The sequence below is a fragment of the Rosa rugosa genome, chromosome 3 (genome assembly GCF_958449725.1).
Source record: "Rosa rugosa chromosome 3, drRosRugo1.1, whole genome shotgun sequence".
NCBI classification, from domain to species: domain Eukaryota; kingdom Viridiplantae; phylum Streptophyta; class Magnoliopsida; order Rosales; family Rosaceae; genus Rosa; species Rosa rugosa.
Genome location: NC_084822.1, coordinates 5,221,764 through 5,249,491, shown reverse-complemented (window position 1 = coordinate 5,249,491; position 27,728 = coordinate 5,221,764). Strand labels below are relative to the sequence as shown.

General features: G+C 44.1%; 1 pseudogene; it reads left to right on the top strand.

Moving 5' to 3' along the window:
* Nucleotides 1–34: 34 nt before the first annotated feature.
* On the top strand, nucleotides 35–26,951 carry LOC133740784 (E3 ubiquitin-protein ligase ORTHRUS 2-like; annotated as a pseudogene).
* The last annotated feature ends 777 nt before the right edge of the window (nucleotides 26,952–27,728 follow it).

The following is a 27,728-nucleotide window of genomic DNA, read 5'->3' as shown; positions in this document are numbered from 1 at the left end:
TCAGAATCAGTTAGCCTCATTCTTCGTGCTCGACCAACACAAGTCAATACCAGTCACGAAATCTCTCACCCCTCTCTGTTTCTTTCTCTCACGATCCCGAAAATGTCTGACGTCATCACCGGCCTTCCCTGCAACTCCGACGGCCTCTGCATGGTGTGCAACCAAAAGCCGTCGCCGGAGGACTTGTTGTGTTGCACCACGTGCGCCTCACCCTGGCACCTGACTTGCCTCTCCGTCCGCCCCGAAACCTCAGCCGACGCTCTGGTGTGGCAGTGTCCTGACTGCACTTCTCCGACTGCTTCGGTCGGTGCCTGAGGAGCCGGAAGCTCCGGCGATCTGGTGGCGGCCATCCGAGCTCTGGAGGCCGATGAGTCGTTGAGTGAGGTTGAGAAGGCGAAGAAACGGCAGGAGCTGATGTCAAAAAATGTTTAAGCACCGTCCGATGGCGACGGCAACAACCGTGTGAAGATGACCAACGGCGGTCGTAATGATGCCCTCGATATTCTCATGAAGAGCTTAACCTGTTCAATTTGCTTCGAACTTCCGGAGAGGCCTGTTACGGTTAGTCCACCAGACTTGGTTCGACTCTGGTGTTAATTAATTTTTCTATTAAATTGTAGTAACGCTAGCTAGTTTTGATTCTTCATTTCATATGTTTTTGTTTTTAATTAGTGGCACTAATTGTGTATACAATTCATAATTATTAGATATCAATCAAACCAACATGTGATTGGTATTGTTTAATTAGTGATAAATTGGTAGATCACAATGATAATTTTAGAGATGGATCTTTAAATGATGCGCGGTAGATCTATAGTACAAAGTGAGAAATGTGAAATTACAATAGGGGGAAGGTGAACCCTAGAATCAGGAATAGGGTGAAGAAGGTGGATTCGATTGGATTCGGCTCCTCTAAAGTGAGGATGGTGTGAATTTACTTCAATTGCATAAAATCTGGACTCTCTATTTAATCTAACGGTTCTGACAATTGACACATCACTCTTCTACCAATTTTTAATTGTTTGTCTAAACCCTAGTTATTTCTCCTCTACGTCAAGTTCATTCTTTGAGCTTCCTTTTCTATTTGTCTTTGCTTCAATGGCTGCGTCACTAACCATGGAATCACTTCTTGCACTTGTGTAAAATTCAAAACTATACCTAATCAAATAATCACAAGCAAAATTCAGATGCAAGGTTCGATTCCAAAGATAGTAATCATAAAGCACTTAAGAAGCATATATGATATATAGCTTACGATAGATTTCATATATTCAGTTTTGTCTTGTTATTAGTATTCAATTAAATAGGATCACAAAGTGAGTTTGGATTGAAACGTGGTGAAATTGATGGATTAACCATCAAGTAGGAAACTTATAATTGATTTCGTGGTCTGTATGTTTCAGTCTAGAGTAAAATTGCAGGTCTGCATGTTTCAGACCCCATTAAATCAAATCCAATATCCCTCTCATCGAGAATTGAAAGGTTTCTCGCTGAAAGTGCCTTAGAAAATGCATAAGCGAATTTGACAACCTGTGATGAAGTTTGTCAAATCAAATCATCACTTCTGGAGGGATTTCTAGTTGAATTCTGTCTTTTGTTTTTCCTCTTTTGGTTATTATGTGGGCGAGTTTCCATGAAAGCTAGCACAGAGAACCAGCCACTTAGTAAGTGAATTTGGGGTTAAGACTACGCATAGAAGAAGAAAGATACGTGAAGGGGTTTAACTCTATTTTTTTTTTTGCTGGAATTAAGTTAACGATAGTTAACGGCAAGTTGGGGTTTAGGCAAAAAATTAAAAATTAGTGGAAGAGTGAAGTGTCAATTGTCATGACCGTTAGATTAGACAGAGAGTCCAAATTTTATGAAATTGAAGTAAATTCATACTTTCCTCACTTTAGAGGAGCCGGATCGCGATTGGTGAACCCTAAAATTGTAATGTACATTTATGATTGTGTTGACAGTATTTAATTCACTGTGTTCTTGTTTCAGACACCTTGCGGGCACAACTTCTGCCTCAAATGCTTTGAGAAATGGGTGGCGCAGGGTAAACTTACATGTGCAAATTGCCGCCAATCGATTCCCTCCACTCTGAGAATCAACTCTAATCTTGTGGGAAGCATTCGTATTGCCAAGGCATTACAACGCAGCGGCTCAGGGGAGTACCTACCTCAGTTGGCTCATCGCATTCGAAACCAGGACCGTCCGGACAAAGCATTTACAACCGAGCGAGCCAAGAAGCCTGGGAAAGCTAATGCCTCAAGTGGAAGGATCTTTGTGACATCACCTCCGGATCATTTTGGGCCCATTACCTCTGAATATGACCCTGAGAAGAATAAGGGTGTGGCGGTGGGGGAGACTTGGGGGCATAGGATTGAATGTAGACAATGGGGTATTCATCGCCCTACGGTTTCCGGGATTTCTGGGCAGTGCAAGTATGGTGCCCAATCAGTGGTTCTCTCAGGAGGGTACATAGACGATGAAGATAACGGTGAATGGTTCATTTACACCGGGAGGTATTAGAATCATCGTCTCAAAACTAAGGCCTCTCAGTTCACCATTTTTGTTTACTAATCTTTATTCTTTGGCTGCACTGTCCAGTGGTGGCAAGGATTTGAGTGGAAACAAGCGTACCAACAAGCAACACAGTAAAGATCAGACGTTCACAAAGCTTAATCAGTCACTCAGGCTAAGTTGCCTAAATGGTTATCCTGTTCGAGTAGTGAGGTGAATTTCTTTTCTTAATTGGCGCGCTCTCTCTCGATCGAATGAAAATACTTATTCCTTTTGTGTATGCTGTTCATGACTGAAGTATGATATATTAAGTAACTTTTTGATACTGCAGAAAGGGGGTTAAACGTCAAACACGAACAATATATGAAACCCTAGTTCTCATTGATTCTCTACATTCAGATGACTACGAACAAGGAGATAACCGGACAGAACCCCCCATTCACACCCCCCCCCCCCCTCCCCCCCAAAAAAAAAAAAACTTTGTTTATTCTCATAGAAATAGCCAAGTTGATAGAGATAGTTTAGGAAAAAAGAAAAGGGTCAAATCCTCATATAGAACCCGAATTATCACGAAATGCACTTTTTGGTACCTATAAATTTTTAGGGAGACTAGTGGTACTTGTACAATCCCTCAGTTAGCCCTTATAGTACCTCCTGTTTGGCTCCAATTTTGTTGCAGCTGGTCAACAGTCTCTTTTCTGCGCGGGCGTGCCAGCACCGTTCGGGTGCGGTCGTCGGGGATGTCCCTTGACCTGACTTCTTTCAAGCAATTGTAGACGAGGAGAGCACCAACCTCGTCGTGGGATTCTTTATGCCTTGTGGTGAGGACTTTTGTTAATCTTCTTGAAAATCACAATCGATACTCAATGTTGTAGATCGAGCAGAGCGAGAACCACTGGGAAGTAGAGAGAACTTGCTGAAGCGTGACTTTAGCTTGGCTGGTTTGCGAGGGCGTTACCCTTTCTTGGCTGGTTCCATAACCGTTGTGGTTGTGGTACTACAATCGGCTCCTGAGGAGACTAGGACCGAAGTACGTTGACAGAGGGTTTGGTGGCACTGAAAGTCGGCTTCTGAGAAGACTAGGACTAGGAGTGTGATCACCGGTAAGAGAAAGAGAAGGAGAGGAGTTGCTCTTAGAGAGGTTTGCTCTAGAGAGACTTAGATCATCTTAGAGATGTATTGATGAGTGAATTCTGTGTTTGAAGTGTTTCATTGTAACCTCTATTTATAGGCTACCATGCCAAAGTGTTTAGCATTAAACAAATGATAGTGGAGCATTAATTGGAGATAAGAAATGATGAATTTTGGAGATATTGAAGCATAATTGGAGATAAAGAATGATGAATTTCGGAGATAAGGAGATGAGGAGGCATAATTGGAAATAAGGAATGATGAATTTTGGAGATAAGGAAGCACTTTCGGCTCCTTTATTCCTTCAATTATATCTCCATCAATCATTCCGATTTTGACCGTGACTTCTTCATAACAAATGTTCCACTATGAGTGTAGATCATCCTGGTCAAATTTCAGAACTTTTGATATAGTGGTTGGGCCGGAAACGCTGCTGGACCTCTTACAGGTCCAGTTTTCCAGTTTTGCTTCTGCAAAAGATTGGACTGCTTGTTTGAAGGCCTTCCACTCAAAACTAGCTCTGACACTCTTCATAAGAAATGATCCTTGAGATGTCTAGATTTAATCTGGACAGTTTTAGCTCATTTGAATTTCATTTGGTTAGTCTTCCGCCCCTCCTTCCTTGTTTAGCTAGGTTTCTCCTAGCCGAAGTAGGAAAATGTGCTAAAGTTGACTTTTCATGCTTCCATGCTTCCATGCTTCCATAGTAGGCTTTATTTAGCCTCTAAATATATATTTCGAACTTGTCGACAATATATAGCTTGAGCCACTGACATTGGCTCAATTTCTCCAAGACGTGCCTTGTCAGGCCAAAATGCTCATTTTGGGTCCAAACATTGCCCCCCAGACCTCGAAGTCAAAGGTCTTCGTCTTGACTGAAGAGGTCTTGAATCAACACTACTCTTATAATGTTGTTGCTCCAAAGCCACTTGTATTGGCTTGACTATTTCCATATAGGCCTCTAAATAGGCCATAAAGCTTGAATGCCACTACTGAATTGCCTTTGTCATGAACTGACGCTTCCTTTGCCAACTTTATTGCCCCCCATGGATCTGGCGAAACTTGGGCAGGTTGTAGGAGATCAGAACTTTAGCGTGCCCCACATGCGAAGGAGACTGCTTTTAATCGCGAATGAGGATCCTTTTCTTCCTTGGTGGTAGCTTCGCCATGTGTATAGCAACAAGTATCTGCCTTGTTTGCTGGCTCTCTGTTGATTTTCTCAAATGTAGGTGTTGGAGCCGCTTTCCTGGCTAGATCATGGCCTATAGTACTTGGCGAAATAAGACGCAGAATAGCAAACTGTTTGCTGTCATTTAATCCTTCGCGAGTCTTATGCCGAAGAGGATGATTGGATCATGGTTATCGACATCATGACGTGTGACCAAGTGAAACCACCATATTTGCTGCAACTTTAGCATCTAAAACCGCATCGGTTTTAATCATGTTTTATTTAAAAAACATCAGGCCACTATGCTGGCCCTGCGGTGGTAGGAAAAGGTGGAATATCTTCACTGTCGTCTTAAATTCGATTCTCAAGATGAAATAATGATTCATTAATTATCAACTAGGGCCACTCACTGGCCCAGCTAATAAATTAATCTCCCGAAAGATCTGAGCTATAAATCAAGGTGTAATGGAGAAGTATCTTCACTGTCGCCTTAAATGCGGTTCTCAAGATGGAATAATGATTCATTAATTATCAACTAGGGCCACTCACTGGCCCAACTAATAAATTAATCTCCAGAAAGATCTGAGCTATAAATCAAGGTGTAATGGAGAAGTATCTTCACTGTCGCCTTAAATGCAATTCTCAAGATGGAATAATGATTCATTAATTATCAACTAGGGCCACTCACTGGCCCAGCTAATAAATTAATCTCCAGAAATATCTGAGCTATAAATCAAGGTGTAATGTAGAGTATTCCTCACAACCTAGAAATGGCATCCAAGAAACCATTCGTTATCGATCAGGCAGATGAAATCACTGAGAAAGCTGCATTCACCTGGCGGACTAACATGAGTGTTCGATGTAGAAGTCAGACCGGAGAGGAGAGAAGTCGACTGATGGGCTTTGGTGGCGACGATAGTCAAGCGAGTCTGGGTCCCACACCTCGCGATCGTTTGCCAGATGATGCTATGGCTTATTATGGGTTTCCCATCCGCCGTCCCATAGCGGCTCTTCGGCAGGTGCTGGTGATTTTAGCAGTTGGGGACCAAGGAGGAAAGTGGGCTTCTGGCCTACCGTCGCTCCCGAGGAAAAGGTTTGGTATCAGGAGGTCCGAGCGAGAGATTTGGCCCGATGGGATGCTGTGGGTATCACCCAAACCATCGATCTATGCTTCTGTCTTCCCCATAATACTAGCCCTGCACCGCTAGCCGCCGCTCTTTGCTTCTGGAACACCTCCAGCAATACATTTGATTTCCAGTTTGGGCAGATGAGCATAACTCTGCTGGATGTTCTTACCATCACGGGGTTGCCCATTGACTTTGACCCCTATGTGCATGGTCAGTTTGATGGCATTCAATTTTCTTTGAGAATGGATATGGCTAGTCGAGGGCATCACAGCAGATCCTACCCATTCTGGCGCGACAATTACTGTACCCAGCGTGACCATACAGGAGGTATCGCATTCCTGGAAGTCTGGCTTTGCAAATTTATCTTTTGCACTTCTTCCAACAAACCTACTGGGCCCTGGAATTCTCTGGCCACTGCTCTCTACAATGGTATTTGCGTTGGCCTTGGGCAACCTGTATTGGGTGCATTATATCGCTCCCTTTATAGAGCCGTAATGCGCCCATTTGATACTGACATTAGTGGCCCCTTTTGGATCCTTGCCTTTTGGCTGCAGATTTATTTCCCTCACTTCTGTCGCGGTGATATTCCAAAGGAACCTCTAGTTGATTCCCTTTTGGGGAACTGGCTTTGCCGCAACGTAAAGTATCGAGCTCCTCCCTACTCCGAGTGTTTTATTTACTTGTACTTGCTGGGAGAGATGCCGGACCCAAAAATAGTCCTTTCTAGGAGTTTCCCTCCTCCCCTTGACGATGGCTTTCTGCCCAGTGGACGGGATCATAGCGAAAGAGCCCTCCTGGCCTTTCGTCGCGCCATCTCCTGCTTGGATATTCGTCTTGCCACCGACCGCGTAAGTTATGAGCTCTATGCCCCTAACCACTTCGCTCGTCAATTTGGGTTGGCCCAGTTGGTACCCTGGCCTCTGGTTGATTCTGCCAATTACTACACCTCTTGGCGGAGATTAGCCCCGCCTGGGTCTACCCCCTTTCAGAGTCAGTTTACTTTGATAATGATTCCCCCTTGGGTCAGAGCGCTATACCCCCTCAACGATGTCGATGATGACTATGCTGATTGGTGGAAAGAAGTGTCAGTGAACTGTTAGGACCTGCCACATGACAAACTCTTCGTCCTGATCTTTCGTGGCATGAGTAGTCCTGGTCCGGAGGACCGTAAGATTCTTGAGCGCTTCTCCAACCCTGCAGCACAACCCCCGCGACCTATTCTACCTTCTCGCTCATCGCGTCCAGGGATACAAATCCACGAGCCTAGGGCAACAGTATGTTTTTGTCTTTCTTCACCATTCCTTTTCCTTGGCTTGAGTATCAATCCTTATTGCTAAGTGCATTTGTTTTATTTTTAGCGTACCACCTGGAGCAGGGTAGCCTATACTCAGGCCGGGAAACAGAAGGCAGTAGCCGAGGAGCCTCCTGAGGGGGAGTCCTCTGATGATGACGATGTGAGCCTTGCTGAGGTAAACTGCCCCAGACTAATTCTGACTTTGCACATTTGGCTTTCCAGACCCCTTCTATTTTCTGAGTTGTGATTCCTCTTCTGTGCAGGTAATTGCTGCTCATACTTGCAAACGCGGTCGCGCCCAAATCGCTGAAGAGGACTTTGAGGATGACGAGCCTCTGTCAATGCGGCTGGTAAGCTCTGGCCCTGTTTTATTTTATTTAAATTTTAGAATCTGGGCAGGATCTTCATTATGTATCTTTTGACAGGTCCGTCAGAGGACCACTGATCCCTCTTGCCTGAGCGAGGCTGGATCCTCAGCCGCTGCAGAAGAGCCAATTCTCTCGCTAGTTCAAGCATCAACTAACCCCGTGGCACCTCTTCCATCTCTTACATCTACAGAGCATCTGCAAGGTCCTACCATTCAATAACGATCTCTGATGACGACTCCTCGGAGGATGAAAGTGTGGAAAGCCACTCTGAGAGGCTGGATCCTCAGCCGCTGCAGAAGAGCCAATTCGCTAGTTCAAGCATCAACTAACCCCGTGGCACCTCTTCCATCTCTTACATCTACAGAGCATCTGCAAGGTCCTACCATTCTAATAACGATCTCTGATGACGACTCCTCGGAGGATGAAAGTGTGGAAAGCCACTCTGAGACTTCTGCCGCTTATGAGGAACTGATGACGACAGAGATTCTCGCGGCACTAGAGGTTCAAGAGGTGAATGAGGCGGGGCCTCTTCCTCTTGGTGACCATGTACCAGATATTGACCCAACAGCTCGAGAGGTAAGCCACTGTTTGGCCAATACTTTCCATTTCCCTTTAGATCCAACCCCGCTCTCTGACATTTCTGAATCTAACCAGGATTCTGTTTGTACCGAGGAGGTGGCTACAAACGCTGAGGGTCCTATCGGCCGGACAGTCGCCCCAGAGATGGAAAATGATACTGACGGTGGTGGTGCCCCCCAAGTCTCGCGAATAAATGAGACAACCGTCGAAACCGAGGGCCCTGTGCTAGAATCTGCTCCACTTGCCCATGGTGAGCCGCGAGTTGAGTTTCCAGATTCTCCCGCGGCTAAAGGGACAGACCAACCTATTGAAGATGAAGAAACTGAGGAAGCTGTCCACCCTTTTGCATTGGTGGTTCGTGATCCTGTGGCACCTCCGCCGCCTCCTCCTCCTCCCACCAGATTCGAGAGATTGATGAGGGTGTTAGAGGTAACTCCTCATTCTGCTGTGGATGAGGCTAAGATGGTGCTTCACGAACATCTGGGTCCTCAGGTATTGGAGACTGACATCCTCCCGCGAGTCTTGGAAGCCCTAAGGTATCTTTGCCAGGAGAAGGCATTGACCCTGCAGCAATTTAGTGCCATTGACGATCTGTTGAATAAACTTGGTGAGGCCCGCCAACGTCAACCGGCTGCGAACGCACAGGCTCACGACACTCGAGAGGCTTTGAATAGCCTCTCTCGAGAAATGGACATCTCTCGCGGTATTTTAAATTAGCGAACCAACCGCCTGCGGGAACTACAAATCCAAAGGTCTGACTTCAAACTTCGGATCGAGGACCTCCATACCGGTTTAGCCTTTGTTGAAAACGCGATTGCTACAGAAGAAGCCCAACTCGATAAACCTCTGGCTGCTTCTGAAGAAATGGGCCGCAACCTGGCCCATCTCAGAGAACGGACCACTCAGGTCGAAGTTAGTGCTATTGCAGCGAACCTCCGCGTGGAGGAACTTTGCTTGAAATTGAGCTTTGCGGGCCAATCTCTGTAGGCCCCCTCGAAAACCGTTCGGTCTCCTCACATGCTATTAATCCTTTAATAATAGCTAACTCCTCAAAAACAGCTCCTCACATGCTGCTAGTCCCTTTTTTTCCCGAGATTTAAGGCATTAATCACTCGTTGAAAAACAACGGTCGTGAAAAAATAATCTCGTGAATAGAACAGTTACCTCCTCGATAACCGTTCGGTCTCTTCACATGCTATTAGTCCCTTTTCTCCCTAGATTTGGAATCACTAATCTCGATTTACTGACATCGGTTTTGAAATTGAGCTTCATCCAAAGGTGGGGATTTGCCTGAAGTCCCTATAAATAGTTGTATTTCGGGAAGGGAATACTCACAACAACTTTTCTGAAATATTCAAGAAATGGCCTTTCAGTCCTTGCTTCTTTTTCTCCTTCTTCACAAATCTTCCCCTCATTAAATGACCTTTAGCCTCTAAATTTTAGGCTTTATGGCGTAATCTTAGGCAACCCCTTGTTTCGTCCTTCTGGAATTATGCAACAACAATGCCAGGTTTCAGATTGGTTTAGAAACGCGAGAGGGCTCCGAGTGTGGGATCCACGATCATGTGAGATCATCTTTGTTAGATTCCCACACGCGGAGCGAAATGGAGAAAGGGAAGAAGGCCACTCTGTGGTTCATCTTTCCTCCTCTGTTTCCTTCCTTCTGGACCCGGCCCGTGTTGTGCCCTCCAGATGGAAGGGGCTTTGGTTCTCACCTCCTTCTTCCCCTTTCTCTTCTTGATAGAATCTTAGAGGGATGAGAAGGGATGGACTCTTTGAAAGAATGGGTTCAAGCTACAGAATGGCTGTTCCTATACTTCACGTCCAACTAATGGTGGTTACCAAGGCTAGAGGGGGTGCAGAGACTCAAGCTGATATTCGGTTCCTTCACTCTCTGCCCCTCCAGGAGATAATGGCGCGGTTCAACCCGGCGTTGGATTCCATTTTCTTTCAATTGAGGGGGCTTGGGGACTCCATTTTCTTTCACTGGAGTCTCCCCTTCTCATGGATAATGGCGTTGGCCAAGCCTATGTTGTATTCCTCCGCCGCTTCCATGTAAAGGGGGCGCGGGGGCTTCGTTACTCCTCTTTTTCCTTCCCTGAAGTCTGCCCCTCCTTGAGATAATGGCGCGGCTCAACCCGACATTGGATTCCATAGCTGCTTCCACTTGAGAAAAGATTTAGAAGATAATCCGAAGATTCCTGTTTTGTATTCTAGCCACTTTTGGCTTTGTAATAAATGTACTGCTTTTGGTCGCAAAGCCACTTTATGAATACAATAATATTTTTCTATCCTGATGTCCAAATATCCGTGAGAAGCCAATAATTGTGTCTCACAAGGCCCCAAATATAGGCCCCCAAAGTTGTATATTGAAAATAATATGAACTTTTAAAATATGCTCCGCGTCAAAAAGAGCCTCGCGGCGAGGGTTTTGAGAAAATATGTATCTTTTGGATCCACTTGCTGGCTCCCAACTCAAAACTCTTAGCGCCAATAACTCATTCTTTTCCGAGATTTAAGGCACTAATCACTGGTTGAAAAACAACGGTCGTGAAAAAATAATCTCGTTAATAGAACAGTTACCTCCTCGAAAACCGTTCGGTCTCCTCACATGCTATTAATCCTCTAATAATAGCTAACTCCTCAAAAACCGCTCCTCACATGTTGCTAGTCCCTTTTTTCCCGAGATTTGGAATCACTAATCTCGATTTACTGACATCGGTTTTGAAATTGAGCTTCATCCAAGGGTGGATATTTGCATGCCTATATCTTCCTCCACATTATAAACCCAAATCTCCACTCCAAAAACCATTTCATCAACAACAATCTTTCTTAATTACTTGTCATCACCATTCTTCAATTCTCGCATTCTCTCAACCTTTCACCAATGGAACCACAAACCCAGCAACCAACCGAGGATGGAGGAAGCAACAAAGCAGTCGGGAGTAGTGCTAACATGCTTTGTAGGCGGAGCAGGTGGACTCCCACTACAGATCAGATAAGAATCCTCAAGGAGCTTTTCTACAATAAGGGAGTTAGGTCCCCAACTGTAGAGCAGGTTCAGAGGATCTATCTCCAGCTGAAATGGTACGGCAAGATCGATTTCAAGAACGTCTATTTTTGGTTCGTGAACCAAAGGGATCGGGAGAAGCAGAAGAAGAGGTCCACTTCGGATGTTCATGTTCCCATGCAAAGATATGGGCTTGTTGGTGATGACAATGTTACCAATTTATCTGCACCTGCTTCTGCTTCTGCTTCTTCTGCTGGTGTGATGATTGCTTTTAACGGGCAGATGGGGAACTATGGCGGTTATGGATCCATGAACATGGAGAAGAGTGCTAGGGATTGTTCAATCTCAGCTGGAGGGGGAACTAGTTCTACTTTCTTTGACATGAATGTAGAACAAACTTTCATGGAACAAAGAGGAGAAGATCACCAGGAGATTGAAACCCTTTCACTGTTTCCCGTGCATGGTGAGGACATCTTTGGCAACATGAAGACTACTTCCGATGGAGGTGGCGGTCACGGTGGTGGCTCTCACATTTCCCTTGAGCTCAGCCTTTCCTGCGAGGGCAAAGCTGGAAAAAGTTTCTGGAGCCGCTGACTCGGCTTAGTAGCTTTGCGAGTGTAGGAACACTTAGAATTGCCCCCTAAGAGTTGTATTTATGACTTTTTTTTTTTTTTTTTTTAAATTTATTTATTATTTTTTTTTTTTGTAGCCATAATTTTGGAGATATAAACTCGTCATAGACAGTCAAAATAAAAACAAGAACAACACATAAAGTGACGCAACAACGCAACATACAAGAAAAAAACGTTTTGGACTTTAGGAATATTTCTCTTCTCCTTTTGGTAACTCCTTTGAAACATGACCAGGTGAAGAGAGGAACGATTTTGGCGGAGCTCAGCTCACTTGATTGACAGGGGACGAGACCCTTTGTCAGCACTTCTCGTATCCAAACTAGACCTCACATCCCATTGGATGCGCCCTATGATGAAGAAGATATTTACCCAAAATTCATTTTGACTCTAATAATAAACAAACAACCAATGAAATAAAGAACAAAGATAAACCAAAAAACCGAAATATGAATATAAAACCTAAAACAAAGTTAACGAATTTTTTTTTTGTTAGGCTAAATGGGCTTAGTATTGTATAGTGTTGCCCCCCTAGTGTTGCTAGGCATAGTGAAGAAATGATTATGGGCCTCAAAAACAGGCCTTCATGAATGGGCTTTGCGAGTGTAGGAATACTAGAATTGTCCCCCATGTCTTATGCGAATAAACTGTCTACGACTCCTCCGAGTTCCAGACATTGGGAAAGTATTTCTTCAAGTATCTCCCATTGATAGGGTTATGATGGACATCTCCATCCAGGTCCTTGAGATGAAAAGCTCCTTTCTCTAAGATTTTATAGATGATGTACGGGCCTTCCCATCTTGGAGTCCATTTGCCGCGACCATCTAATTTTTCGCCAAGTGGGAGAACGGGCTTTCCAAACCAACTCTCATTCTCTGTAACTCCTTCCCCGCGTCCGCTTGTCATAGACGCGAGCGACTCGTTGCTTTTCCATGACCAAGTTATCTAAAGCCTCCAAGCGCTTTTCGCTAAGGTCTTCATGTTCCTGCCACATAGCCTGAACGTACTCTTCTCCAATGAGATGATGTTGCTCTTGAACTCGTAATGATTGGATGTTGACTTCCAACGGCAGAATTGCATCATGGCCAAACATCAAAGCATAAGGTGTTGTCGCGGTGGGATTCCGCTTAGAGGTGCGGTAGGCCCAAAGAGTTTCATAAAGTGTCTCATGCCACTGTCGTGGATTAACTTCCAACATTTTCTTCAGCAAATTGATAACGATCTTGTTGCTGGCCTCCGCTTGACCGTTAGACTGAGCATAATATGGACTGGAATGGATGAACTGTATTCCCCATTCTCTTGCCAGTTTATCAACTTCACCACCCATGAAAGCTGCCCCCCGGTCCGAAACAAAAACTTCTGGGATCCTAAATCTGCAGATGATGTTTCTGAATAGGAATTGTCGCAACGTGCCACCAGATGCTTCCTTCAAAGGTTCTGCTTCAACACACTTTGTAAAGAAATCAGTCGCGACGATGATGAACTTGTGTTGAAGTGATGAATTTGGGTGAATCATCCCAATTATATCCAGCGCCCATCCTCTTACGGGCCAAGGCTGTATAATGGGCTGCATTGGAATATTAGGAACATGCTGGACCGGCCCATGAGCTTGGCAGTCCAAACAACCTTTAGCGAACGCGATACAATCCTTCAAGATACTGGGCCAAAAATATCCATGTCGTCTGAGCAACCATCGCATCTTTGGACCTGCTTGGTGGGCGCCACAAATGCCAGAATGAACTTCGCGCATGAGTTGTTTCGCTTAGTGGCCATAAACACATCTGAAATCCACGCTATCTTCTCCTCGTCTGCGAAGTTCATCACCTCTGAGGAAGTAGTTGAGGGCAAGATAGCGAATCCTTCTATCCGTGGTCTGATCAGGATGCTTGAGATAATTGATCAAAGGGATGCGCCAATCCACGTCAATGGATTCCAGGGTCGCGACTGAGGTATCGTTTGGAGGATCTCTTCTCGCCATCCATGAAGGAAGCGTGCGATGCTCGACTTTAAGGATTCTCTCCCGCACGCCATATCTCAATGTTACCCCTGTTGCCAGCTGGGCCAACTCGTTTGCGGCAAAATTTCGTTCGCGAGGAATGTACTCAAGATGTACGTTATCAAATTGGTCCAACAGTTCTAATGCCCTGTTCCAATAAGGGACCAACGTGAAGCTATTGCATCTGAACTCATTGCACAACTGATTGATAACCAAAAGAGAATCGCCAAGTATTTGTACATCTCTGATTCCCATTTCCAGCAGTACTTCTAGGCCTATGATTAAGGCCTCATATTCTGCCTGGTTGTTGGTACATCGAAACTCCAACTGGAATGAGTACGAAAAGTGATCTCCAGCCCGATTCTCCAGTGCAATTCCTGCTCCTGCTAGTGTATCTGTTCTTGACCGGTCAAAATATAACACCCAGGGCTGGAGTGAGACTGTGCCTTGATGCAGTACAGCGTACTCTGGTACGCACACCAAATCTGGGCGATCTAAAGTTGTGGCAGCGACCTCTAAATCTCTAACCGCGGGGACATCCAGCATAGGGTGATGTGCCAGAAAGTCCGCGATGGCTTGCCCCTTTACTGCTTTCTGTGGGACATACTGTAGTGAGAATTCTGATAAGGCGAGCACCCACTTGCCAATACGGCCTCTCAGGATAGGTCGCGATAGCATATACTTGACTAGATCGGTTTGAGCAATGATGCAAGTAGTAAAGGACAACATGTAATGCCGCAACTTGCATGCTGAGAAGTATAATGTAAGACACAGCTTTTCCATTGGAGTGTACCTTGTTTCGCAATCTGTGAGTGTCCTACTGAGGTAAAAGATGGCATGTTCGACACCCTTTTCATCATCCTGAGAGAGGAGGCTGCCAATGGAAGCCTCAGCTGCTGAAGCATACATCTTTAATGGAAATCCAGCTCTGGGAGGAACAAGCACTGGTGGGCTCGCCAAATAGGCCTTGATTTTGTCGAAAGCCTCTTGATGTTTGGGTTCCCACACACTCGTTCTGTCCTTGCAACTTCAGCAGTGGGAAAAACGGATGGATTTTGCCCGCAGAGTTAGAAATGAATCGTCGCAAAAAGTTGATCTTACCCAGTAGTCGCTGTAATTCTTTCTTCGTTCGCGGGGGACAAGGTTCGAAAAATCGCTAGGCGCTAGTCGGGCGGTGGGTTGGGGAGGAGCGCCCAGGCGGCTAGGCGGGTGCCTAGGCGGCGCCTAGGCGGTTTTGTATTTTTTAATTTTTATTTATTTTTATATCATATAAAAATGTATATAAGAGTATATATAGCCCTTTAAATGAATATATGAAGACTTATTATAACTTATAAAAAATAAAATATAGTTATATAGGATTTTTTTTATTTTTTATAACCAATGAATTAAAAGGGAAACATTGGGAAGAGTGGAAGACAAAAAAAAAAGAGGAAACATGAAAGACAAAAAAAATAAAGTTATCTATGTTCCTCACTTCCTCCCCCTCTCCCTCTCTATCTCCAATCTCCAACAGCTCATTGACTATTGATATAATTAATATAGGAAACATGGAAGCCTTGGGTATGAGTGTATGACACGCCTAACATATATATATAATTATATATATATATATATATATATTTTTGGAACTACACGCCTAACATATTCAATTATGCTTAGAGAGTTAAAAGTATGCAGCCACTTGCCCTTCCATCGTCTCTCTCTCTCGACAAACAGCAGCCATGTCTCTCTCTCTCTTCTCTCTCTCTCTCTCAACAAATAGCAGTGTTCATTATGATCTTTTCTTCCTCTCTTGCGCAAAACCAATAGCCACCACCCTCCACAGTCTCTCTCATATTTCTTAGATTTCAAGATCTTCATTTTGGGGAAGCTAGGGGTGGCTTGTGGGGAAGCTGCAGTGGAAACGTGGAGCAGAGGCGCGGTGGGGAGAGTAAAGGAAGTCTGAGGAAGGGCGCAATGGAGCTTCGGTGGCTCGGGGGAGCTGCGGTGGAAGCGTGGAGAAGAGCTGCGGTGGAGGAGTGAAGCAGAGCGAAAGCTGCGGTCTAATTTGGGATCGAATGCTTTCGGTGTTTAGGGAAAACCGCCTAGACGCCCGAACCTCCCAGACCGCCCAGACGGGCGCCCAGGCCGCCTAGGCGGCCGCCTAAATTCTCTCCGCCTAAGGCCGCCGATTACCCCTTACTCGCCTCGGTCTCTTGCCGCCCAGCGCCTAGGCGCCGCCTAGGCAGCCTGGGCGGCCGTTTTTTAGAACACTGGCGGGGGAGATGCGTTGATGACCGCGTTTGCCTTATCCTCAGGGGCCTCAATGCCCCTTTGATGGACAATAATGAATCCCAGGAAATCGCCTGCCTGAACTCCAAAAACGCACTTGGCGGGATTCATCTTGAGCTTGTGTAGCCGCATGCGCTTGAAAACTTTTCTGAGATCCGTGAAGTGATCTCCACTCTTCTTAGACTTCACGACGACGTCATCAATGTAAACTTCTAAGATCTTCCCAAGTATGTCGTGGAAGATCAGGTTCATGACTCTCTGATATGTTGCTCCGGCATTCTTCAATCCAAAAGGCATGACCACATATTCAAAAACTCCCGTGAATCCAGGGCAGCGGAATGCGGTCTTGTGTCTATCTTCTTCCACGACCGGAATCTGGTGATATCCCGCTGTGCCGTCCATGAAAGACAACAGTTCATGCCTTGCAATTGCGTCTACCAACATGTCCGCAACAGGCATGGGGTAGACGTCTTTAGGTGTAGCCAAATTAAGGTCTCTGTAATCCACGCAGATCCTCATCTTGCCATTCTTCTTGCGAACATGCACTATATTGGACAGCCACTGATTGTACTTGGCTACCCTGATAATGCCCGACTTGTGCATCTTTTCGACTTCCTCTTTTACCAGAACTTGGGTCTCCGAGTTCATTCTTCGCGGCTCTTGCTTCAAAGGCCTCTTATCAGGCAACGTTGGTAGTTGGTGGCATACCAAGTCTGGTGATAGGCCTGGCATGTCCTCATATTTTTCCGCGAAGCAGTCCTTGAATTCCAGCAATAATTCGACAAGCCTTTGTTTCTCGCTAGGCTCTAAGTAAGTGCTGATAGCCACTTCTATAGGCTCATCAGTTGTTCCCAGATTGACCTTTTCAGTAGGGTCTCTAACCTTCGGAGGTGTGTCATCCAATGCCGCTGGAGCAAGCTGAATCTTCTTCCTCCTCTTCTTGGTCCGTGACCTCTTCATTAACAATTTCTAAGGTCGCGACTCGATCATAGGCCTCTTTTTCCACCATGAATGAGGATAGCCTCTCGTACAAGGAATGCAAGGCCTCTACCTCTTCCTCCATGAGTTCGTGATCCATTAATTAACATTTGGAGATGGCATCGCATATCCAAGCCTTTCGAGGTCGTTTTTTACGACCGCGAGCCCCCATTGTGCCAATTCAGAGGTCGTCACCCCTGTGGGGCGGCCCTTATCATCAATACCACCGACTTGTAAAGGAGAGATTGGTTCTAGGTAATACCTTGCGTCCACGTAGCTGGTGGACACCGAAAAAGCTCGCGGGTCTGCTTTAACAATTTCCTCCTTGTCTGCGACTCTGTCCCACATGATCATCTCCTGATGAAGGGTGGATGGGACACAATAACTCCTGTGGATCCAGTCGCGGCCCAGAATTGCATTATATGCCGCATAGCAATCTGTAACAAAGAAAGCGTAAACCCCTTCTGCTGGACCCACCTTGACTCGTAGGAAAATCAAACCCAATGTTTTGGTCACAGTCCCTGCGAAGTTCTTTAGTGTAAGGGACGTGGATTGGATCTTCTCTTTCTTGATCCCTAGCAGATGCATGGTTCTGGTAGTAATGACATTCACAGCCGCGCCGGTATTAACCATTATCTTGCTGACCTTAGTCCCATTAATTTCTGCTGTGATATACAAAGGTCGCATGTGTTGCACCATGGCGGGTGTGGGTCTTGTGAAGCTCATGAAGAAACCCTTGCTGTTAGCATCTTCAGTCTCAAGGAACACTGCTTCTTTCACCTGCGTTGTTGCGGCTGAAGTGATCTGCAACTGCTGTTCTCCAATCACGTCAGCTTCTACGCATTCCTGTGCAGCGACTGGTAAGGCATACTTAGCAGGGAGCACATAAACCATATTGCAAGAGGTATCCACCATTTCTATTTCGTTCATCAAGATTGAGCTTGGGTTCATCTGCTGGGATATCGGCGTTGAGCCGTTTAACCATGAAAGCAACCAATGATTCCTCTGCGGGGATCACCGCCTTGGCTTGTTCGTGCTCCTGTACCATGGGAACCTGGTTTAGTGACTCTAAAATTTGTTTTGTCGCTGGCACTTCCTCTGGGAGAGCGACCACCAAGCTTTGAACTTTCTGCACAATTGCGGACCGATTGTCTTTGTCCCCCAGCCTGTCAAAGATGGAATGCTTGCTATTTCTTCCTTCGCGAGATACTCTCCGCCAAACATTGACTTTATGAGCTGGCGGCGGTTCTTGCCTCGCGGGAACTAGGGACTTCTCCTGAGCACTGCTCTTGGGGGCACGTGGCTTTTGCTCTTTGTGCGATGCTTTGGGCTGCTATTTCTGAACTTGTGGGGAAACAAATCTCTTGGAGGCCAGTGCCTCCAATTGTCTCTGATACTCTTCTGGAGGTTTTAGTAATTGTGATGGTTTGATCAGTCCTTGATCTAGTGCTTCTAAGGTTCGCTTTGCTTCTCCAAACCTCCCCTGGAGTTTTCTCTTCCTTGAAGAGCTCATCTCCACCGCCTTGCCCTTCTTCTGTGTATACCATCTCCCTTCTTTGATGGAGGACGTCGACACTGGCGGAATGTAAGGTCTGGTTAAAACCCCTTGCCGCTTATCTGCTTGCCCTTCTTCCCTCGCGGTCTTCAACTTTTTGAATAAGTTTGAGTCCCTTGGAGAAGGAGTTTCTGAACCACTGTGTACTCTTGGGCTGCATGGTTGGAAGTTTCTAGAGGATGATACTAACCGTATTGGCGGCAGAGATCCAAAACGGACAGTCTGGGATGTTTCCTCATGCAGGGCTTGAGTGTCACATTCTTCCTTGCACCGCGAGCATAGGACGATGGGTAAACGAGTCTTGGATTCCCGCTTCACGACTTTGTCTCCAACCCTTTTCAAATCCTTAGCCGCGGGGTCTGGACTTTGATTCTGCTGATCTTTTTCACCCCATGCCACGTCGACCATGTTAATGGCGGTATCTGGGAAGGGATCTAGGTCCACCAACGCTGCTGCTGTTGTCGGCGCCTCTACTTGCAAACTACCGTTATTTAACCACATTTGGATCTGATCCTTCAGCTTAACACAATCGGCTGTATTATGATTCCACATATTATGGAGTTTGCAGTATTTCTTCCCCCTTAGCTGCTCTGGTTTGGGAAATGGGCCGAAGTCGGTTTTCACCATCTTTGCGGCGATCATTTCATCCAAGATTTCATGCGCTTTGTTCGCGTCGTAAGTATAACTTGCGAACTCTGGTTTGGTGAAAACCACCGACTTGAGCTTCACTGGCTCTTTGCACAGCTTCAGTTGCTTTAGCGTTGAAGCCTTTTTTCCGGTGAGTTCCAGCGCAGCTATCTCGTCTTCTTCAGACTCGTCAGCCTCTGTTGTACTAGATTCCTCACTCTTGTAGTAAGGATCAAAGGGACTGGATTGATGGCTGAGCGCAGCCACTATTCGGCGTTTTCCTGGGATGTATGTCCCCTTCGAGGCGTTTTTCATAGCGTCCATCTCCATGAGCAAGTGCTCGAAACTTCCTACTTCTGTGATCAGTTCCCCCATGGAATTGAACATGCTTCCATGATGTTTTTTGCGTTGGCGGGGCTCTAAGCCTTTGATTGCCAACTTCACCAGTTCTTTCTCTGGCAGAATCACGTTCAACTTTCCTTTCTGGATCTGAAAGCGCTGAAGGTACATGACAGCGGATTCAATTGGCTGCTGAGCCATCTGAGTGAGTGAAGCCAGATCTACTTCCGGCTCGATAGTCCCGAAGGTTTCCTTGAACAGCTTCTCCATCGCGGGCCAATTTGCAACTGATCTTGGTTGCAGCTTAGTGAACCAGGTGAAGGCAGACCCCGATAAAGAAGTAGCGAAGATGTTACACTTCAGATTGTCGTCGTTCTGGTACTGGCCACACTGTACTCGAAACCTAACCAAATGGGCCGCGATATTTTCGACTTCCTCTCCCTAGAAAGTAGAGAACGTAATGTTCTTATATCCCTTAGGATAAGGTGTCTGTGTAATATGCGGTGGGAAGGGCCCCTGGTAGGCCTCCAGCATGGTAGGCCTCTGGTTCGCGGCCCTGATCATTGCTTCTACCTCCTCTCTCCTTATATATCTTGGATCAGGAGGAGGTGGGTGAACCACTGTATCATCAGCTGGCCAGGTCAGCGGTGGTGCCTGTGAAGCCTGATTAACCAAAGATATGCCGCCTCCATGGGTCATTTTGTGTCGGGTTAATGTCTGCGACGTAAAACCTACTACTGGCTGACCCTTTGTGGTTGCGGTGACCTTCGCTGGACTTTCAACCCGGTCGGTACCATAATGGTTTGCTGGAGGTGGATCGTGGTGCACGTATTCAACTCCGTCGCTGTCATATTAGGGAAACGGGCTATGATCAACAAAGGCCCCTTCATTGATTTTCAAAGTCCTGGTCCCTTGTGTGACTGATGACGCGGCATTGTTCTTCCCACTCGTTGCCAAAGTAGTCTCTTTACCTCTGACTGATGAGGCAGTAGCGGATGTGGCTGTACTGCCGCCGCTTGCTTTTTCTCGAGCATTTGGTGGTATGTACTTGCCAGATATGGGGGATTGACCTAGAGAGCCCAGAATGGCGCTAGGCTCTCCCAGTGTTTTATGTAGAACCTCTCTGGCCTGATCGAGGTCAGCCTTCTGCATGGCCACCTGGGTCGCGACGTTGGATCCTTCTTTGCGAATCGTCGCGACTTCTAAAGCGATGTGTTTGCTTGCGACCAACAGCTCTTCGTGGTTCTTCTGCATTTTTTGGTTCATGCCATCCAATTGACCTTGTGTTTGTTGTGCCCCTAGCTCAAGCCTCTTGACCGAGATCGTGAACTCATCAAGCCGTCGACGGTCCTCCGCAAGGGCTTTTTCCATCTTCTCACGGTATGCAGCAAAATTCTGTTGAAGGATATTAAGCCGCTCTTCTATGGTCGCATATTCTGGAACGAGAATAGGCACAAAGTCAATAGTTGTAACTGCGCTCGCGGCTACCTGGGTGATGCTAGACGTATCGCCAGCCTGATTAGGCTGTGCGGCGGGAACTTTCTCGCCTTCAGTAGTAGGATGTTTATTTCCTCCTCGTTCAGTTGACATCTCTGTCGATGGAGGGTGGGGAGAAAATCTTTGGATTACTTGTTCTTCGGAAAGACCACGACAGTCTGTACGGGAGTGCAGTCTGTAACTGGAGGTCTTATGTTTCGGGCAATTAACGTAAACCTTTTGATAAGGGTTTGCACTTGACTTCCCAATGGCTTCTGGAAGTCTGAATTGAAAGTAGCTGAATTCAATAAGACACTGTGAATCAAGGTTTAGACGTGCGGCCCAAGTATAGTCGCCTAGACACAAACTTTCTTTCAAATCCTTTGGGCAACCTTACTGAAATGGCCAGGTAGGGGAGGGCGAACAAAAGAGGCAGAATCCATTTTGGCATGAACTACTCCCACATAGTGGTTTAGGCCCATTTGCACGCACTTCTGGATTCAATAACCTGTTATGAACGTTGTCCCCTTTCTAGACACCATTTCACATAGGCTATACTTACTAAGATGAGAAAGATCATAAGTGTGAAGACAGTTCAACAAGTGTTAATAAAAACCGCCCTTAACCTTAAGGGACCTGAACTAGGCACCAATAAAGAGTTTAGGTCAATATTAACAAAAGAGACTTCACCTATTCCGTTATGATTCACAACCCCTTACTAACCTCAACTTCTTAATAGTGGTGTGATTTACAGCTCACAGTAAGTCCCACTGGGCGTGCCAAAATGTTTGGCTCCAATTTTGTTGCAGCTGGTCAACAGTCTCTTTTCTGCGCGGGCGTGCCAGCACCGTTCGGGTGCGGTCGTCGGGGATGTCCCTTGACCTGACTTCTTTCAAGCAATTGTAGACGAGGAGAGCACCAACCTCGTCGTGGGATTCTTTATGCCTTGTGGTGAGGACTTTTGCTAATCTTCTTGAAAATCACAATCGATACTCGATGTTGTAGATCGAGCAGAGCGAGAACCACTGGGAAGTAGAGAGAACTTGCTGAAGCGTGACTTTAGCTTGGCTGGTTTGCGAGGGCGTTACCCTTTCTTGGCTGGTTCCATAACCGTTGTGGTCGTGGTACTACAATCGGCTCCAGAGGAGACTAGGACCAAAGTACGTTGACAGAGGGTTTGGTGGCACTGAAAGTCGGCTTCTGAGAAGACTAGGACTAGGAGTGTGATCATCGATAAGAGAAAGAGAAGGAGAGGAGTTGCTCTTAGAGAGGTTTGCTCTAGAGAGACTTAGATCATCTTAGAGATGTATTGATGAGTGAATTCTGTGTTTGAAGTGTTTCATTGTAACCTCTATTTATAGGCTACCATGCCAAAGTGTTTAGCATTAAACAAATGATAGTGGAGCATTAATTGGAGATAAGAAATGATGACTTTTGGAGATATTGAAGCATAATTGGAGATAAAGAATGATGAATTTCGGAGATAAGGAGATGAGGAGGCATAATTGGAAATAAGGAATGATGAATTTTGGAGATAAGGAAGCACTTTCAGCTCCTTTATTCCTTCAATTATATCTCCATCAATCATTCCGATTTTGACCGTGACTTCTTCATAACAAATGTTCCACTATGAGTGTAGATCATCCTGGTCAAATTTCAGAACTTTTGATATAGTGGTTGGGCCGGAAACGCTGCTGGACCTCTTACAGGTCCAGTTTTCCAGTTTTGCTTCTGCAAAAGATTGGACTGCTTGTTTGAAGGCCTTCCACTCAAAACTAGCTCTGGCACTCTTCATAAGAAATGATCCTAGCCTTGAGATGTCTAGATTTAATCTGGACAGTTTTAGCTCATTTGAATTTCATTTGGTTAGTCTTCCGCCCCTCCTTCCTTGTTTAGCTCGGTTTCTCCTAGCCGAAGTAGGAAAATGTGTTAAAGTTGACTTTTCATGCTTCCATGCTTCCATAGTAGGCTTTATTTAGCCTCTAAATATATATTTCGAACTTGTCGACAATATATAGCTTGAGCCACTGACATTGGCTCAATTTCTCCAAGACGTGCCTTGTCAGGCCAAAATGCTCATTTTGGATCCAGACACCTCCGTCTATTATTCCGTTAAAAATGCCTATGTGGCGATCATGTGACACTCATGTGGGTAAAATAGTCTTTCATTCATATTTAGAAATTATTGAATTTAATATATTGAATATCTATAATTAAAAAAAAAATTTGACACATAAAAAAAAAAAAGAATAATACCCAATTTATTCTTCACTGTTCTCGGGATATTTGGGGCAATTAATTTAAGTACTCTTGGTTTTGTCTAGTTTCTTTTTTATGAAAACTTCATATATATTAATTTGGGTCAACTAATGAGATAACTTTTTTCTCGAACAATTAATCGGATTAATCAATGGAGATGGTAGGTAAATCTAGATATTCACTAAATTCAATACTATGTCTTTTTTTTTAACCTAGTTTAATTTATTTTAATTTAGTTTAATCAAAAATTTGTAAAAGAAATATAAAAAATATGTGTTTTACGATTTTACCCATACTTTAACGGAATAATTGACGGAAATACTAAAATGGCTAGCGGAGGGATAATACAGGTACCACTAGACTTCCTAAAAATTTTGTAGGTACCAAAAAGTGTATTTCGTGATAGTTCAGGTACCATATAAAGATTTTACTCAAAAGAAAAACCTTAAACCTAGCTTGTTGATTCTCTCAATGAGAATACTCAAGGAAGTAGGGCACTTCTGCCGCATTTATTCTCATAGAAATAGCCGAGTTGATAGAGATAGTTCAGAAAATAAAACCTTATTTTTATTGATTCAAAGAAATAAGGGGCTTGAGATAGTTTTGCAAATTCTAAGCAATTAAGAATAATTCAGACCACCTTTCAAAAAAAAAAAAGAATAATTAAGACCAAAAAAAAAGAAGCAATTAAGCATAATAATAAAACTCCAAAATGACACAAAAAATATAAAAATAAAACAACTGAATACTCTCTCATAAAACAAAGAAGACCTCGTTTAGTTTGTGGATTAAGGCATTAAGAAATGAAAGTATTCATTTTCCATGTTTGGTAAACACAAAGTTTCTTAGAGGAAGGGAAAAAGTGGAAGAAAGTGAATTCTCTATTGAGATTTATTATTTCCCCACGTATAATTAATTTTACAATAATTATGGATTTTCTAGTTATTTTAACTTTACCAAACATGGGAATAGAAACCTAATGGAAATTCTAATTTTCCATCCCTATAGGAAAAGGCCAAGGAAGGGATTTCATTTCGTGAACAAAACTAGACCTAAAACAAACGGATACTTCCGGCCTGTTGTTTTGCATCACTTCCGTTACTGATATTTTGGTTCTGCCCTCATCCCCCCGAGTCGAAGTGGCCGGTCGCTAGCAAGGCTGCTACTGGTCGCAAACCTACTAAGCCTAGCTATCTGCATCAAATGTGACTAGTCTTGTCTCTTGTGCTACCAGCCGGTCGCCAAAACCCTCTGTTGTTTAGTCCAAAAGGCAGTTGGTCGCGCTAGCTCTTTCTAGTGATCGGTCGTGGATGAAAACTGGCAGGTCTGCTTTTCTAATTAAGTAACAAAAAAAATAAAAAATTTCTCACCCAATTAAAACTTGTAGGAATTGTATTTGGACCTCGCTATTTTGATCATTTCAGATACTCCCTTAAGGATTAACCCTAGTCATTCTGCCATTAGTGGTGGCAAAATTTGTTATCTACCAGCTAAGTAAGACAAGAAGCTGCTTGGCCTTGTGTTATATTGTTTCTCCTTGAAAGTGCTAATAAAAGAGGATTTTCATTTTTTTACTTAACTACTGACCTGAAATATTTAGTTGATGGCTGTAAAAAAATGTCCGCATTCCCAAACAAAATTTTCAAGAACTACGACACTAATGTGCATAAGTTTTCTGGCTGATTCATTTAAAAATTTTAGCAAACATTTTCTCCTCTCTCAGTTATTCTTTTGGACAGATCGCACAAGGAGACACGCTCTTCGTATGCGCCTACAGAGGTGGGACTGCGATATGATGGGGTTTACAGGATTGAAAAATGTTGGCGGAAAGATGGAACACAGGTAAAGACTCACTCATCATTGCAATAGAAAGATTTATATATAATTATGACTTAGATTTGACTTTTAATATATTTAGTGACAGAGCTTTGTTCTTTTAGGGTTATAAGGTTTGCAGATATCTTTTTGTAAGATGTGACAACGAACCTGCGCCTTGGACGAGGTATGTTATTATGATGAAACACACACACACACACACACACTCTCTCTCTCTCTCTCTCTCTCTCTCTCTCTCTGCACCTTTAATTCTTGGAAAATTTATCTGCAGTGATGATCATGGGGACCGTCCAAGGCCTCTGCCAGATATTGCAGAGTTGAACACTGCCATTGATATAACAAATACAAAGGGTTCTCCTTCTTGGGACTATGATGTAAGACTGATCATTGCTATTTTATTCTGATATAGCTATTTACATTTGAATTGAGTTAAGAATTTCACTGAACATGTCGTTTCTGCATTGCAGGCAGAAAAAGCATGCTGGATGTGGAAAAACCCTCGACCACTTAGCAGACAACTGGTGGATAGGGGAGAACTAGAAGATGGGAAGAAAATTAGGAGAGTTAGACGGCAGGAACAGAATGCGAAAGAAAAAGTTCTCAAAGGTATACCGAGCTTTCTGTTGAATTATGTTTTAAGTCCTGCAGTTTTTTATTGTTACCACTTATGTAATGACATTTGTTTCATTCTTCTTCGTTTTTTTTTTTTTTCCTTTAATTTACCATTTTCATGCCTATTGATGCGTGTATACTGAAGAAACTGTGGTATATATGCAGGGTTTAGGTGTGATAAATGTCAGAAGATTATGACTGAACCAGTTACCACACCATGTGGCCGGTCATAACTTCTGCAAAGCTTGTCTGCAAGATACCTTTGCTGGTATAAGTTTAATAAAACAGAGGACGTGCCAAGGCAGAAGAACATTGCGAGCACAAAAGAACGTCATGAAATGCCCAAAGTGTCCACATGACATAGCTGACTTTCTTCAAAATCCACAGGTATGTATGGCAGGCTGCTTTAAATCCACAATTTTTGGCCAAATTCTACTGCCTTTAAGTGTTGTCTATGAGCATATATTTTGGGTAATTAGATTCAGGTTTAAGATTACTCAAATGAGATTTTCCAAATTATCGATTTGATTGCGATACATCTAAGTTTAGCCTCAATCTGGTGACAAAATGTACATACTGACATACTGTTGAGGCTAGTTTGTTATGCGAGCACAATTTGTCTACTGAGTGTTACCATTATTATTATTTTTTTAAATAAATTTTTACCTTACTGTGGTTTAAGCGATGATGACTTGTATCTACCTAATTCCTCTCCTGTTTAGTTCCCACAAAATGTTTTTCCCATGTAATTGACATAAGAGTTTGCTAAAAGGTTAATAAGAATCTCGAGAACGCCATAGAATTACTCCAGCAGAAAGAGGAAGATGTTGCAGAGGAAGTGGAAGACGCTGAGGAAGATGAAGAAGAGGAAGAAGAGGAAGAAGCTGAAGAAACTTACAATGCCGGTGAAGAGAGTGAAGCCGAAGACAAAGGAAGCATCCCACCAATATCTCAGACTGAAACTACAGAGCAACAAACCTGTGAGCAAAAGAAACCAAGTCATAAGCGAAATAGGTCGAGCAATGGAGACAATGTGTTGGATGGCGGAGCACTGACCAAGAGAAGCAAGAGGAGTAAAGTGGGAGCAGCTAGTAGTCTGATTGATTCATGATCAATCAATGGATCAAGTTGTTCTCTTGGTCATCTTTCACTATCAATTCCTTTTTAATATGTTATCATCTAAGCTTATCAGAGCCGGTCCTGAGATTTCTGAGGCTCGGGGCGATCTTTTTTGTGTGTGCCCATAGATAGACATACATATACCCCATTTTTGTTGTAGTGTTCTTTGTATTTTTTTTTTCCTTCCTTTTTTTAAAAGAAAAGCTATTATGTTCTTAAAGACAAAAACAAACCCTCTTTGAAGAGAATTACATAAACCCTTTTTTGAATCTTTCAAAACTTTAAATAAAAACAAAATTCAGAACCATTTTTGAAAAGTGAATTCATTGAAACTTTTAAAGATTACAATCGTTTAGAATGGCATCCCGAAAAACCTTGGGAGCAGACACAAGTCATAGACGGCTTGAAGCTAGAGCTAAGCTAGAACAAACCAGAAGATGTACTACACCAACAGGAAGTTCATGTACAATAAAATATTGCTCTGAATCACTTATAGAGAAACTACCAGAAAACTGAAGATAAATTCTCAGCCTCCTCAAGATAATTACCAACAATGAGACCATTGCCACGATCTTGAGATTTGGAGACCAAACCATCAGAATCTGTAATTCGGGCATGCAAGAGATCGGTAGATAACTCAAAACTATGTTCGTCCCAGCACAATTAACACTGCTCGCCAGGCACGCAATTGTGGTACTCACAGCGTGATTATATAGAGATCTTTTATAGATATAGCAATGAGCAATCTGCCTGCACGTAAGCACAACACACCCAAAGTAATAAGAAGAGCACATTTAAGCAAGCAAGTATCCAAAACACCTCTAGGGTCCCAAATCCAAA